At 42.1% G+C, this 16,411-nt stretch overlaps 1 pseudogene; it reads right to left on the reverse strand.

Annotated features, from left to right (window-relative positions):
- Positions 1-9,182: 9,182 nt before the first annotated feature.
- LOC123288284 (large ribosomal subunit protein eL21-like) lies at positions 9,183-15,457 on the reverse strand (annotated as a pseudogene).
- Positions 15,458-16,411: the final 954 nt, after the last annotated feature.

The raw sequence follows: 16,411 nt of genomic DNA on the forward strand, positions 1-16,411 counted from the left end.
CATTGTACTCTCTTCACTTTATTTTTTGTTGGGATTCAAGGTTTTTGAGCGTGGGCTTGTTTGATCAAAAAGATAGTAGAGCAGAGTTTCTGAGGCTTTGATCACCATTCAGGCAGCTGTTCCAAAGTCACTGCAGCAGCTAATGAAAGCTGAGCTTTCGTGCTGCTGGAGGGGGACGTACCCCTGCAAACCCCCTGCAGCCAGATGAGCCAGAGGAGCATTCTGTGGAACCAGGCTGCTTCCCTGTGGGGAGTCCAGAGTTACCGTGCTGGTTATAGGGGAATCTGTTGAAAAGATAGATAATGCTGTTCTACGAGTGTTTTCTTTGGTTCCTAGACCTATAACAATTTTCATAATGAAGAGACTTGATTATATGCTGCTTCATTATACCAAAATGAAAACTGAGTTGTAATTAAGCTTCTTGCTGACTTTATGCACTGTGATCAAGTACAGTTTATCTTTCAAGTCTGTGTGTCGCCTTTATTTCAGGTAGTCTCAGCCAATGGATTGAAATCGACAAAACATTAGACACGGGGTAAGATGTGGAGATGTGTGTCCAGTCTGCCAGTAGATTCAAAGCCACTTATTTACTACAGGCTCTGACACATTTTATTTTATTTTATTTAAAGGCTTAAGGGCTCAGGACATTGTGATTTCTACAAGTGTAATTTATGTCAACAAAACTCCTTTGTAATTATAAGGAAAGTAAAGTTCCTACTTTAGTAGAAAGAGAAAAACCAAAGTTAAACAGTGATTGATAGGAATTAAGTTTAATGAAAGAAAAATCTTATTTGTTCTTAGTGGTTTCCATGTCTTTAAATCTTATTATTGTTTTGACTTAAATTTAGCAGCGATTGCTAATTGTGTAGGCTGTTTTCTCTAGTAAAGAGTTAAATTTTGGAATTAAAATGCTAGTCTTGAGCTTTTGTTCTTGTGTTCTCTCAGCTCACCACACCTGGGATAAACCTTATCTAATGATTGTGAAATATCTGTGAAGATAGTAAAGCGCTTTCCAGATGTACTGTTTGAACAGTTTTACAGAATATTTTTCATCTAATGGCAACCTTTAGCATTGTGGTGATGACTTTATAAGCCTCATCTGGTATTGCTAAGCCTCAGGGACAGCAAAAATAAAAATAAACACAGCACTTTGTCTTACGGAGTTCAGTAGAACAACACTGAGTACATTTGTCAGTGTTCAAATGAAATCGGCCACCATGGCACCGTTTCCTGGTGATGGATGGACACCGTGCCAAGTGCTTCTGAGGTACTGATTGGAAATGTAGATCATACCTTCAAATCAGGTTTAGAACTCTCTAATTACATTCCTCAGAAACCTGAAAGTTGGAAAGTCATAGCCATAACAATCAGAATTTAGGAATGCCAGAATTTAGAGGAAGGACCACATTTTTCGTTGTATTCACATAGTATGTTTGTTAAATTACATTGATTGCTGTACTCATTTTAGAAACAAACTGAGGCTCAGGGAACTTAAATCTGCGTAGTAAGTTCACATAGTTAATGGCTAACTGGGAGTTAGATGGACTCGCTCTCCTAGTGCTCAGAATGAGGTCCGTGGATGGGCACTTTGTTTTCATCCGAGAGGAAGCTGTGGGTTGGTTTTGACAGGACGGTAGGGTTAAAAGGTAGAGTGACCCTCGCTGCAGCAGCACAGGCGCTAAAATGGAAGTCCTGAGAGGCTCTGCTGGGACCCGTGTGTAGGGTTGACGAGCAGATTTTAAAGGATCCCCTAGTTTTAGACAGGAAAAAAACAGCACTTTTCTAAAAGGGGAAAATAATATTTGAAGCCAATAATTTTGTATTTTATTTCATTTTTCATGCATTAATTTTTTGACATCTGTTCCCTTTTAAGTGAGATCATTGCTTGAAGAGACCTAAGTGTAAGGCGACATTTTTAACAGTCTACGCTAGGAATCCATCATTTTATTCACTTTGCGATCTAACTTGGAGATGTTTGTGGTTTCAGACACAAGCTGTCAGATTTGATGGCATCAGTCCATCTAATTTGGACAGGGTTTTCCTTTTTGGCTAACTTCAAACAGTTTCTCTTGGAGTGTTTCATTTTCAGTTTCTCACTATTTTGACTAAAGCTCTGGTATATCAGACTTTTTGAGTTGCTAAACCCTATCACTGGTTATGTGAATTCCACACAGCCTTAGGTGGAAAAGGTGCTAGTTATGTGTTTCTTTCAGAGAATTAAGATTTTTCATGGTTTAGGGGCTATCTCTTGAGCTAATAATTAGTGATATTCCAAGTTAATGCAAAACCAGGCACTGGCAATCAATGCCTTACACTTTATTTTCATCACATTAACAAATCACGTATTTTTTGAAGCTCTGATGACACAGCAGGTGGTTGATAAGTAAAGGTTGGGCTGGCCCGTGGCTGAGTGGTTAAGTTCGAGGGCTCCTCTTCAGCAGCCCAGGGTGTCACTGGTTTGGATCCTGGGCAGGGACATGGCACCACTCGTCAGGCCATGCTGAGGCGGCGTCCCACATGCCACAACTAGAAGGACGCACAACTAAAGCATATACAACTATGTACTGGGAGGATTTGGGCAGAAAAAGCAGAAAAAAAAAAAAAAGATCGGCAACAGTCATTAGCTCAGGTGCCAATCTTAAAAAAAAAAAAACAAACGGCAAGTGAGCCCCCAGGCTAGGGTTTGAGGATTCAGGACCCCATGGCTCTAAAAATAGAGTGGCTTTGGGCAGAGAGGGGGATGGTGGCAGTGCTGGGAGCTATTGTGACTGCGTCAGAAAGCTTAATGGAGACCATAACATTGCCCAGGACACTTAAAAGGTCAGTTTACTTTGGGCAGGAGTTAGAGCAACCTTGGTTATCTTACACTGCTCAGAAACACTGGCAGTAGCATATGCCTTTGATGAATAGTATATGAGAACACGAATTATTACCTAATAAATGCTGTTTATCTTATAGACAGCCTTTCAAAAAACAGCCTAAGTCATATTAGGTGGGGGTGGTCTTTGGTGATGGCAGAGTTGAGAAAGGCCATTTTTCAGAAGTGTCTGCTTTTTCTAATCCTTTTCTTACCTCTTGTGCCTGTCTCTCTCCTACCTTGTCCTTTCTCCTGCTTTCCTGTTGTGTCAAGTTCCTGAACCATTGGAATACGGTAAAAGCCCTCTGACAAACCCAGACATGAGCTGGTCAGTAAATCGAAAAAATTAGTTTAAAAAACAGCTTCCTACAATTGGCATAGAGATAGGGAAGTTGATCAATGGAAGGATGGAGTCCAGAAATAGACCCACGCTTACATATATGGTTAGTTGATTTCTGATAAAGGTGTAAAGAGAATTCAGGGTAGAAAGGATAATGTAATGTGGAGCTGGAACATCCATATGACGTCCATATACAAAAGCCAACCAACCAAACCTGGGTCCAGACTCACACCATATTAAAAACAGTGGATCATAGATCTAAATGTAAAGTCTAAAAATGGATACAATTGGATTTTATTAAAATTAAGAACTTCTTAAAAGACATTGTTAGAATACAAAGACAAACCACAGACTGGAAGAAGAGGATTTGTATCCAGATATATGAAGAACTCCCAAAATGTATCAATAAGAAGACTAGATGACCCACTTAAAAGGGCAAAATATTTGAACGCACTGCCAAAAAACCCCAAAACTGACAAATACATGATAAGATAATCAAGATAATCATTAGGGAAAGCAAATTAAAACCACAACAAAATACTGCTAAACACCCATTGGATGACTGAAAAAGACAACACCGATTACTGGCAAAGGTGTGGGGTAACAAACCCTTGTACACTGCTGATGGGAAACGGTTTGGCAGGTTTTGAGAAGTTAAACATCGTATCCTCTGTCCCAGTCACTCCACTTCTCTGTATTCACCCAAGAGAAGTGAAAGCATGTCCACACAGACGTGTTCATGAATGTTGATAGCAGCTTTATTTCTAAGAGCCCAAATGGAAACAACCCAGATGTCCATCAACAGGAGAATGTATGAACAAAATGTGGAATATCTGTACAGTAAAATACTACTCAGCAATAAACAGGAGCAAACCATTGATACATGCAACGACATGGGTGAATCTGAAAATACACTGACATGAGAAGCTAGAGGACAAAAGAGTACCTACTGTGTGATTCCATTTACGTAAAACTTTAGAAAATGCAAATGTGGAGGGCGCTGGCCCAGTGGCACAACGGTTAAGTTTGCACATTCCGCTTCTTGGCAGCCCGGGGTTCGCTGGTTTGGATCCCAGGTGTGGACATGGCACCGCTTGGCATGCCATGCTGTGGTAGGCGTCCCATGTATAAAGTAGAGGAAGACGGGCACGGATGTTAGCTCAGGGTCAGGCTTCCTCAGCAGAAAGAGGAGGACTGATAGTAGTTAGCTCAGGGCTAATCTTCCTCAAAAAAAAAAAGAAAGGAAATGCAAATGCATCTATAGCGATCTATCAGTGGTTGCCTGGGGTGGGCGGAGGGATAGTAATGGAGAGTGGAGAGGAAGACTGCCAAGGGGAAGGAGGAAACTTGTGGGGGTGACTTGTGTACATAATCTTGATTGTGGTGATGGTTTCATAGGTACATACAGTTGTCAAAATTTCCTCTTTACTTTGGGTATGTGTAGTTTATTGTATCTTAATTATACCTCCATAAAGCAGAAAAAATACCCCCACTAGAGATGACTTGTATACCATAAACATTTTATTTAAATTGAAACCAGGACACACATTCATTTGACAGCTTTGGCTCTTCCCTTTGTTTTGGTGTGTGATCCCTGCAGCTGTAGGACTGTGCTGCCTTTCTTGCACAACTCACCTTTTGTGATGCATCCTTTAAGCATACTTCCTCTTTGATTCTCTTTAAAATGGAGTGAGAACTTAAGGACACATGAGAAACGGTATCAATATAACAACTCCCCAGAGTTTTGGGATTTCTGTCCCATCATCTTTTACTGTTTTATCTCTGGTTGATTTAACAATGTTTATGTGTATATGATTTGCCTTATCTTTCCAAAGCATCATACTGAGTTATTGAAACAGTATCTTCTTTTAATAATTATGTCATTGGTTTATATACTATTTTTATTAAATTACGTTATTACAGTGACATATATGACTGGCATAAACAAGTTGGGGAACAGAGAGACTACTTTTTGGTAAGCACACAACTTTGCTGGGGGAAACTGTACACAGACCCTACCTAATAAAGAGAGGCTACCGGCCACCAGCATTCATGGGCCTGAGGGCGTTCATCCCCGTGCACTTATGAATTAGAGTGAATTAGAATCAGTGCTTTTGCTGGATTGGCTCAGTAAAGGTCAGTTGAGAGAGATTCTATTGCTCAAACTATTGCACACTGTCCTCCTCTGTAAATATGAAGAGTCTCTACCTGGAGGGAGGGGTATTATGAAGGGTTAAGTGAAATAATGTAATAGTGTAATGCAATCCCTGGCATGGAGCACACGCTGAGCATGTGCCTTATTATGATCGTGTATGTTATTCCAGAAAGCATTCTTCTAATGTTAGGGCAGGAAGGACCTTAGAGATTGTCTGACTCACCTGTTTATTTTCCCGATGAGGACAATGTCTCAACAGCACGCGCATCAGCCTGCAGGGATGAAGGTCTTGCCCCTCACCAGCGAGATGGAAGCCCCGCAGACACTCCCCAGGAGGCTTCTTGCAAGGGGCTCCGGAGAACTGGAGAGTTCTCCAATACGGGAAGGAGTTGCAGACCGTACGTCAGACTCACAACAGAGCTGCTACCTTGTTCAGAAGGCTGCTCCTCTTCAGTAGCTGTGAACATCTTTTAAGAACATTTGCTGAATTCTGCTATTCAAGTGTCGGTGTTCCTTCACACGGCTCCTCAGTGAGTGTGTGAAGTGAGATAAAACTGCGCCACCATGAGGCAGTGAGAGATGAAGCGGGTGAGATGGTTGTGAACTAATAAACAGATGAGATCTGACTTAGGTGGGTTAGAAATTTTGTGAAAGCCGTATTTGTTTTTTTCCACTTGGGTTTAGCTTCAAACTGAGACCTAAACTCAAAAAACTCCATTTCTTTCCCTTGGTGAAAGCAAACGGCTACTGGTCAGTTATAGTGATTGCTTTTTCATCTGAGGGATGGCATCCACACTCCTGACTGAGTGCAGTGAACGTCACTGGCAAACAAGAACACTGGAATGGGCTGGAAACAGACCATGGTCACTCTGAGCTGGCCAGGATAATGCCCTTGAGTTTTGGTGTTTGATTCTTCTGGCTCCATCCAGTGTGGGGAATCTAGGTTGTAGGATGCACCTGCTGAAATGCTGTAGGGCTGTTAACCCCTGAGAGGCATCTGACTCGCTCAGCCAACCACGCTCAGTGCCGGTCTCAGAGGCTGGAGGCCCAACTATATTGTGCCTCTTACACTCTCAAGCAAATCACTTAAATTTTCAGATCATGCTTTCTGTTATAGCATGAAAACATAAATACCAACTTTCTCACATTCTTAGTGTGAGATTCAATGAATAGGCTAAATGAATGTATAAATTCTTCAGTGAAAAATAGACACAAGAGCTTATTAAAGTGAGCAAGTCAGTGATGACTCCATTTGTTTCTACTTTTACAAAATGGTATCTGTCTCAGATGCCTGTGATCTTTGGTATTAAACAGCTGTGACTTCTCAATAAAACTAGTCTTTCACATGTGCTTCTCGACATACTAAATGCTAGTCAGTTCAGCATTTCTTGTGCACATGCTATGTACAGGGGTAGGAGCTAAAAGGAGCTATGATTGTTTTTTCAGAAAGCTGATCATCTTCAATAGCTGGGAACATCTTTTAAAAACTTTGCTGAATTCTGCTTTTGAAGTGTCGGCCTTCTGTGAGAGGTGACAAGACTTCTCGAGGTATAGACACCTAAAATATTCCTTGCTGAGAATTGCTGTGTTTGTCTATGATCTTCTACTCCAAGACTGAAGTGAAATTTTAAATGTAAGTCCTTTTAAAAAGAATTAATTGAAATTCCAACAAAGCATTTTGTCTTATAAGGTTTGCGTTTTTAGATTAAGAAGAATGTTATTAGACTGGAAAAATTATGAAAGAGAAATTTCACGTGTGGTGCACCTGTCACGTTTCTGTCAGGTTTGTTGATGCGTATGTGGTACTCTGTGTGCAGGGATGCAAGTGCTTTCCGAAGAGCTATGTTGGAATCTCAGTCACTTTCCAGCTTTAATCTGGTGTCTGTCTAGGCGGGGTGTGGGCTGTGGTGGTTCTTCTTTTGAAATTGGGATTTTCACATTAAGCATTTATGTGATGTTTACTGTAAAAAGTACTAATGTTTTATTATAGCTTTGGGGGTAGAAACACTGCAATGGAGGTGACAGGCATATTCTGCTTCTGTTGCTAAAAACTTTGTGATTTCTCTTAAAGCCGATGTGCATGTTTGGATTTGCATTAGTTGAAAGTTTTAAGAAAATATCTCTAACAAATCAGCTAAGCTATGTGAGGAAGTGTATTCAAAATTGCTAAGTTTTAAAGTTCAAAAGAGATGATTTTATCTACGAAGAATAATGTTTAAGATAGTTGAGTCGAAGTTTTTTCTGTTAGAACTGCCTCTATTTTGAGGTGGGACAAGGACTTTGGCACTTTTAGTTTTCTTGGCTTACATATAATTTTAATTAACAAGATACTAATTATGAACCTGAAGATTTCAAAATTTGTTATTAAACTCAAAAGAAAGGAAATCAGAAAGGTCTTGAAGTAAATGGAGTTCTCTGCTTATGGAGATGTGCTCATTCTGAAAGTATACATTTCTTGGTTGGATTTCTAATATGCGCCAAGGAAGCAAGCTTTTGAGTCTTCAAAGACAATACTGTCCTTGCAGCTGTGAGGGGTGTACGTGGAGGAGGGTAGAGCTGGATGAAAACAGAGCTGCAGAGGATTGCAGCGTCAGCACTTCGTGAGGATGACCATGTTGGCATGAAGCTGCTCAGATGTGGGGTCCAGAAGCCGCTGGGCTGTGGTGCTCTGGACCCCGGGTGAGGGGATTCCACGTAGATGCCACTCTGACTGTGCGCTCCTCAAGGTAGGGTCTACGTTCTAACATCTTGTGTTCATAATGCCTTAGATGGGGCCTTCCCTGCTAGCTATCTGTTAAATGAACAGCTGAATGCATTGGCAGCTTTGCATACCAGAGACAAAAATGAGCCAGTTGTGGGAGAATCAGCCAACTTTTCTTTTCACCTGTTGTACTATAGTAGACATTATACTACATTTCCTAGGTTTTTGTTTATAAGGGTTTTTTTGGGGGTGGTGCGGATTAGCCCTGAGCTAACATCTGCTGCCAATCCTCCTCTTTTTGCTGAGGAAGACGGGCCCTGAGCTAACATCCATGCCCATCTTCCTCCATTTTATATGTGGCATGCCTGCCACAGCATGGCTTCACAAGTGGTGCGTAGGTCTGCACCCAGGCCACCAAAGTGGAGCATGCTGACTTAACCGCTGTACCACCGGGCCAAACCCCTCCTGGCTTTTGTTTTTAATGCCTGCTCCTTTGGGGGATTCCTTTCAGAAAATTAAATATCAAAATATTAAAAGTAATGAAGATACTTGGATCACAAAAACTGACCTGTATTCTGAGCCATTGGTAAAAATCACTTTCTCTCTCACATATTTAGAATAAAGGTGATTGTGTTCAAGATTATTCAGTAGTTAACATTAAAAATTAGAGTTAGAGAATGTCAGAAATAGAAGGCACTTTAACAGTCATCTTTCTCAATCTCCTTACTGCATAGAAAGGGAAACAAAGATTGCTTAGCATCGAGTGGCAGAGTAGCCACTAGCCACATGTGGTCATTCAAGTTAAATTTTAAAAGTTTACATTAAAAATCCACTTCCTAAGTAGAACTAGCCATATTTCAAGTTCTCAGTAGCCACATGTGGCTAGTTGCCATCGTATTGGACAGTGCCAATTATAAAACATTTCCAGCAGTGGAGGAAGTTCTACTTGACTGTGCTGAACTAGAATTTTTCACTGAAGCTCTTTCTTCTCCATTGTGAAAACCTTAAGGAATGGATGCTTGATGATCGGCCCCAACACTGTATCATAAATTTCAATAAAGAATTTAAAATTGGAAACAATGTGTGAAATGATTTTTTCACTGATTATTCATTTTTGGTTATCCTAGGACGAAGGTGTACCCAGGAGACTCCTGGAGTGCGTGTGGTTCATTCAGGCATCAACAGCCTTAAGTGAGCAATCGCAGAGCCACGTCTGTGAGACGAATGGAAAGGGCTTATGTAGCACTTGTCTGCCTCACGTGAAACGCCAAGGTTAATTTCAGGTCTGTGTTAAGTGAGAGGAACTTCCTAAGGCTGGCGTTCTGACAGCCCTGCTCCCCTGCTCTTCTATGAGCGGCTAAACATACACTTAACTCAGTTTTTAATAATTTAATATTAATGGCTTTTTTACATTGATAAAGCCTTATGAACCTTCATCAGACTTAATCCAAGATGATTTTTCTTTGTTGAGTGGTTCTGATAGATCGCAGTACTAATTGGATTATTCTAGGTAACAGCGAAATAAGTAGGGGCTGAATCTTGGTTTTTACTCTTGTTTTATTTGTTCACTTAATTAACATTTCGAGAAGCCTCTAGAGTCCCAGGTCTTGTAGATTTACCATGCTTGATTGCTAATGCCAGCTGAGGGCTATAAACTGAGGGTATTGAGGAAAATAAAATCCTGCAGCACAGTCTTAGATCAGAGTCAGTCCTATAAAGCTATTAAGAAAATATCATCTTCTTTATGAAGCCCACCCTGACTGCCCTATTTATATAGCAACCCTTCTGGCTTTCCTGATTTCTCTTTTCATGCACTATTTTTCAATAGTATTTATCATCTTCTGAATAATTTATTATGCTTATTTTTTATTGTGTGTCTCTCCCCACTAAAATCTAAGCCCCTTAAGGGTGTCAATTTTTTGGGGGGGATGTCTATTTCACTGGTATATATCAAGTGTCTGGAATAGTTCTTGGTGTGTAGAATATGAGAATGAATAAACAGTTATTGAATAAATGAGGGAAATATAAAGAGTTGAGAGAAATAGTTATTGAATGAATGAATGGGTGAATATGATCACAAAGAGTGATGGTTTCATTTGATTACTGCATTAAGACTATTGTGAAGTTCACCAGTGACCTCCATGTGTTAAAACCAGTGGTCATTTCTCAGACCTCATTGTACTTAAACTATTAATAGCATTTAACACAGTGATCACTCCATCTTCAAGGACACCACATGGTCCAATTTTCCCTCCTACCTTACTGGCCAGCTCCTTCTCCATCCCTCGTTAACTGCTTCTTCTTCATCTCCCCAATCTCTTAACAGTGGAGTACCTCGGTTCTCAGTCTTTGACCCTCTCTTCTGTTCTATCTGTGCTCATTGTCTTGATGATCTCATCCTGTCTTGTGGTTTTAAATGCTAACCATATAGTGAGGACTCCTAACTGTATGTATCTAGCCCAGACTTCTCCCCTAAACTCCCCAAAACAAATTACCCCCAAATTTCAATGGCTTACAGTGCCAAACATTTATTTCTTGTTCATCGGTTTGCAGTTCAGCTGCATCTCAGCTCTAGGCTATGGGTTGGGTTTAAATTTTCTCCTCGTTCCATGGGCAGATCTTCTCTGCCTGTCTTCTCATTCTCAGACCCCAGGATGAAGGTACAAGCTCTATCTGATTTGAGCTATTCTCAGAGCAGAGAAGAGGAGCAAGAGGACAGGGGGAAGTTTTTGATGCCTCTAGACATGGCATATGGCACATCTGCTCACATTCGATTGGCCAAAGCAAGTCACATGGCCACGACCAAAGTCAATGCAACAGGGAAGTATCCTCCAGTAAATGGAGAGGGAGGGAATGGTTCTGAACAACAATATAGTCTGGCAGAATGTCTATTAGACGTTTTAGGCTTGACATACCCAACACTGAGTTCCTGATCTTTCCTTTTAAACCTGCTTCTCCTGCACTCCTCCCCATTTCAATTACTGGCAACTCCAATTGCTTAGACTAAAATACTTGAAATCATCCTGAACTCTTCTTTTTCGTGCTCTATATCCAATGTTTTAGAAAATCTTCTCAACTCGGCCATAAAAATATGTTTAGAGTCCCCCAGCTTCACACAACGCAGTGCTACTACTTGGTCCAAGTCGTCGTCTCTTGCTCAGCTCATTACAGTAGCCTTCCAGTCTGTCTTCTTTCTTCTGTCTGTTCTCTTAGTGTATTTTCAACGTAACAGCCCTGCTCAAAACTGTGTAATGTTTCTCCTTTCCTCTCAGAGTAAAAGTCAAAATCCTTAAAATGGCCAAAAAGGAACTACCTGATCTGGCTCCCCATTCCTTCTCTGTGTGGGTCTGTCACCACTGCTTCCCTTGCTCACTGTCTCAATGATGTCTCCTTGCTATTCCTCCATCATACCAATGTGTTTCCACTTGGAGTAGTTTTATATCGCCATGATAACAAATCACCACAGATAGAGGCTTCAAACAAGACAAATTGTTATCTTTTAGTTTTATAGGTCTGAAGTCTGACACAGCTCTTGATGGGCTAAAATCAAGATGTTGGCTGGGCTACAAGCCTTTCTGGAGGCTTGAGAGGAGAATCTGTTTCCTTGCTCTTCCAGCTTCTAGCGGTTGCCTACATTCTGCAGCTCATGGCCCCTTCCTCCATTTTCAAATCCAATGCTGGTGGGTTGAGTCCTTCTCACATTGCATCACTCTGACATCATTTTCCACCTGCCTCTTCCACTTCTGAGGACCTTTGTGAGTATATTGGGCCTAGCCAATAATCCAGAATAATCTCCTTATTTTAAGGTCAAATGTTTAGCACCCTTGATTCCATTTGCAACCTTAATTCTTCCTTCGTCATATGACATATTTACTGGTTCAGGGGACTAGGACATGGACATCCTTCGGGGGGGAGCTATTATTCTGTCTACCACACCCCTGTAGGCAAGCTACTTCTTCTACCTGTTGCTGTTCTCTTTGCCTGAACTGCTCTCCCCTCAGTTACCTCCAGACCATGCCCTCTAGTAGGGTTTTACTCACGTTTTCTTCTCAGTTAGTTCTTTTCTGACTATTGAAAATTGCACCTCCTGCCTAATACTTCCTGTCCCCTTTCCAGCTTCATTTTTCTCCAAGCCATTTATGGCTAACTAATATACCACATATTATATTTATATATCACATTTAGTGTCTGTTTTCCCCAATAGAGTGTAAGCTCCATGAAGACAGATTTTTTCCTATTTTGTTCACTGCTATATCTCAACAGCTAGAATGGTACCTGGCACATAGTAAGCACTCAAATAATATTTATTGAGTGAATGAATGAAGAGTTTTTATCTTTCATCAGTTGGAAGTATGATTCATTACAACCAGCTAAGGATATCAACCAATCATTAACTGACAAATTGAAGTTTATGAATCACAGGAACCTGTGGAACCTAAACAGATGTTAGGTTATAAAATCAGTATATGATGCAAGAAAATTTTCCCTCGGAAAACTCATACCATGTCTCAGTAAGTCCATCTCTGGCATTGTTTCTTCAATCGTTGTTTCAGGAGGGCCTACTTAATATTCATTCTACTCTTTCTTTACTAAAAACCCATGATTTTATTCTGGGAGGCAACATGCCCAGCCAAAATACTGCATACGTTTTCCAGTCTCCTTTGCAGCTATGGGTGGCTAATGAGATATATGTGGAAGTCCTGGGTGGGACTTTAGGGAACTCCTTACAGGGCCTACTCAACTGGAAAGTGCCCTTTTGGGCTTCTTCCCTTTCACCTTCTTCCTGGAATAAGAAAGATGTCAGGAGCTCCAGGGGCATCTTGGACCATGATGTGACTGTAAAGAAGGAAGTCACGTATTAAAGATGGTAGATTAGAAAGAGAGAAGGAGCCTGGGGCTTCCTGAGGACCATGGTGCCGGCATCTCAGCCCTGTATCAGGACTTGCTATAATGTGAGATAAACAAGCCGCTGTGTTGATTATTTTCCTTTTGCAGCCCTCTCCCCAAAATCCATTCTCTAGTTTCTCTTCCATGACCTGCACCCTAAGAGGCTCCCTTGCCCTTTGGCTTCCAGTTGGGTTTGGCCACTGGAAGCACTTGGCAGGAGATCAGTGTGGGAGAAGAGAACGATGATTTTCTCTGTTTTCTCCCTGCTTGCATTGTCTCAGTTCTACAAGAGGTGCATTCCTCTGTGGCTGTAGCTCCTGCCCAGCAGCTCTTGTTCTTGGTGGGCTCCAATGACACCATCCCTCCACTGTCCCTTCAGCCTAAGGGTGGTAATGGCTTCCCACTCCTGCTAATCCCAGGGAGCATCACCGCCCCTTATAGGTTTCCTTAACCTTGTCCATACCCCTATAATATGTCTTCCTTAACCTTTGTTTCAGTTAAACCCTTTTGAATGTACCATCTGTTTCATACTTGGATCCCTCACTGATAGAGCTTGATAGTTAGTTTCCCTGCTCTATGCAGCTAAATTTGATCCTGACTGATACAGCCTAAGGGGCCATGTTGTTTGAAAAATGTCTATATTTAGACCCTAGGTTCACAGTCAGTTCAGCAAAATGATCACATTATTAGTGTGATCTTTGCCTTAATTTTTCTTTGCAAAATAAATTATTTTATTTGACTTTCCGTTCTAATGATGTTGTTTTAGGTTGCTTACTAAATTTTTTCTCCTAAACCTCAACCTTAGCCAGCACTCCAGGCCTGTGACTGCCCTGATCTTTTGCTAGCAGCTGCCTTCTACCTGATCTCCTTTTACTGGTCCGTCAGTCCAGTTGGCTTATTGAACATCTCTTGCACACTGGCCCTGTGTTAGGCGCTGGGGTCCAGTGGTGTGCAAGACAGATGGGCCCAGCTGTCGTGGAGCTGCTTCGTCTGGCAGCAAAGTCAGACACCAGACGGTGCCTCCTCGTCTGACCCATTCTGCTTGGAGAAGAGCTGACCCTACAGGAGCATGTAAGGGGGGATATAACCCAGTGTGAAGGATATCAACAGGGCAGTTGAGGAGAAGGCATTCAAGTGAAGCCATGAGTAAAGCCTGAGTGAAAAAATAGCTAGGCAAAGGTGGGGATGGGATCAGGACGAGCTTTCCTGGTATGAGATGTAGAATGTATAAAGGCCTCGATGAGGAAGAGTGAGTGTGGAGTGTTCCTGGAATTGGGAGAGATCTGATAAGGCTGGAGCAGAGAAAAAAAGGGAGAGGGTAAGTCTGGAGTGGTGGGTGAAGGTCAGAATTTGTAGGGTCTGTGAAGCTTTATTAAGGATTTGAGACTTTAGCTAAAGGGTAGTGGGAAGCCATTTATGGTGGCCATAAGAATGCATCTCACAGTCCTCTCAGGACTGGGAAAGAAGTCATTCAGGGGTCCAGCTGCTGTGTGCTCAAAGCCATCACCGTGTTTGCTCCAAGGCCAAGCTGCACAGGCCGCTCCCAGCAAATGACTGACCACAGCACAGTTATTGAGGCAGGCCTATTGCTGGGGACACAGGCCTCCTGGAAGGCTGTCTGTAGCTCCAGGACTCTCCTGTGGCCTGCCATCCTTTCCTTAGAAGGCACGGCAGTCCAGGCCCCTCTGTGTACCTTGCCCCCACGACCCTCCAGTCACACTACCTCCTGGTCTCATGGCTCTACAGTCTCCTCCGTCTCCTCTTTTCTCTCACAGGTGTTTCCCCTCCCCTCATAACATCCTCACCTGTTAATCCTGTCTTGGTGTCTAGGATCGGGGCAATACATTTGAAGAAGGACTTTACTAACTGGAGCATGTCAGATTACAGGGCCTGTAGGGTGAGAGAAATGGAAACCACGTCACAGGCAGCTTGGGTGAAGTGCCTTTATGTTTAGCTGAGCTCCTGACACACCACTGAAGGATTTGGAGAAGAAAAGCAAGTTTAGTTTTTGGGTTTTTTCTTTTTACAGTCCAGAACTCTTTAATTTTTTTACACCTATTATGCCATGAATTCATGGGGAATGGGTTCCAGCAGCTCAGGCTCCTTTCCATGGGTTCTCACGAAGTGTGCTTCTCAGGTGGGGCAAGCTGGTGCTTCAGTTGGACCTAAGTACCTTTCTCTTTGGCTTCCATCTTTTTCTAATCATTTCCCTTGACATGTTTCAGGAAGCTACCTTGGCTCTTCGAGTGCTTAATATGCTCAATACAGACATTAATTCTCTTGGCAAGAATCTTGCCCTTGTTTGTTTACAATGCCAACAGCATGCTGGGTGACACTGTGGACTCTTCCGGTTTTGCACGGTCACATCTGTGGCTCATTCCCTTAGTGTCCACAACATCACCTCCTTGTAGATTCACACGTATGCGGCCAGGGGAACAACTCTGTGTTTTCCAAAATGCCTAGAAAACGTAAAATGGTGCCTCTGCTCTTCCTCTTTGTGTTGGTTATTTTGGTGAATTACTGGAAGGGGCGGTTCTGGCCCACAGGCAAGTTTAGGTATTTAAGAAAAGATTTCTGACTGCTGTGGTCAATAGTGGAAGTGAGAGACGAGTTAGGAGGTAAGGAATGCTGGTGACCGTGTGGTGAGAGAGCGGAAGTGGAGAGAATGGAGGAAGATCGACTATGCAAAGTCAGTAGGGCAGGCGATTAGATTTGGTGGGAAGAGGGATAACTAAAAGCTTTCTAGTTTTCTTTGTTTCACTGTTTACAAGAATTGATTAAGTGACGAGTACTCCAATCCAGCCTAATGTGTAGCCTAGCTCTTCAATTCGCGCCTTGCCGATATTCTCCATGTTAGTCCCTGTAAGCTGGCTGGCAAAATGCCAACCTGAGACCACCTTCTGGAGAACCCCCCATACCATGCATCTGGGGACGTTTCACCTTCCTGGTCTCCGTCCAGTCTCCACCAGTCTTCTCTGAGCTACACATGGTCTGGACTTCTGGAGAACCCCCATACCATGCATCTGGGGACGTTTCACTTTCCTGGTCTCTGTCCAGTCTCCACCAGTCTACAGTCCACAGTCCACAGTCCACAGTCCACAGTCTACAGTCTTGTGCTCTTTTCAACCAGTTTCCCTCCCCTATTCTTCATGGCAGGATTTTTAAAATTATTTTTGTATTGAGGTAACATTGCTTTATAGTATTAGATAATTTCAGGTGTCCATCATTATATTTTGATTTCTGTGAAGACTACATCATGTTCACCACCCAAAGTCTAATTGCCATCCATCACCTTTCACCCCTTTTACACCATGCACCCTTTTACCTCTTTTGCCCTCCCCCATCCCTGCTTCCGCTCTGGTAACCACCAATCTATGTGTTTGTTGTTGCTGTTGTTTTTATCTTCTACTTATGAGTGAAATTGTACAGTATTTGACTTTCTCCATCTGGCTTATTTCACGTAATATCCTC

The sequence above is a fragment of the Equus asinus genome, chromosome 1 (genome assembly GCF_041296235.1).
Source record: "Equus asinus isolate D_3611 breed Donkey chromosome 1, EquAss-T2T_v2, whole genome shotgun sequence".
Lineage (NCBI taxonomy): Eukaryota > Metazoa > Chordata > Mammalia > Perissodactyla > Equidae > Equus > Equus asinus.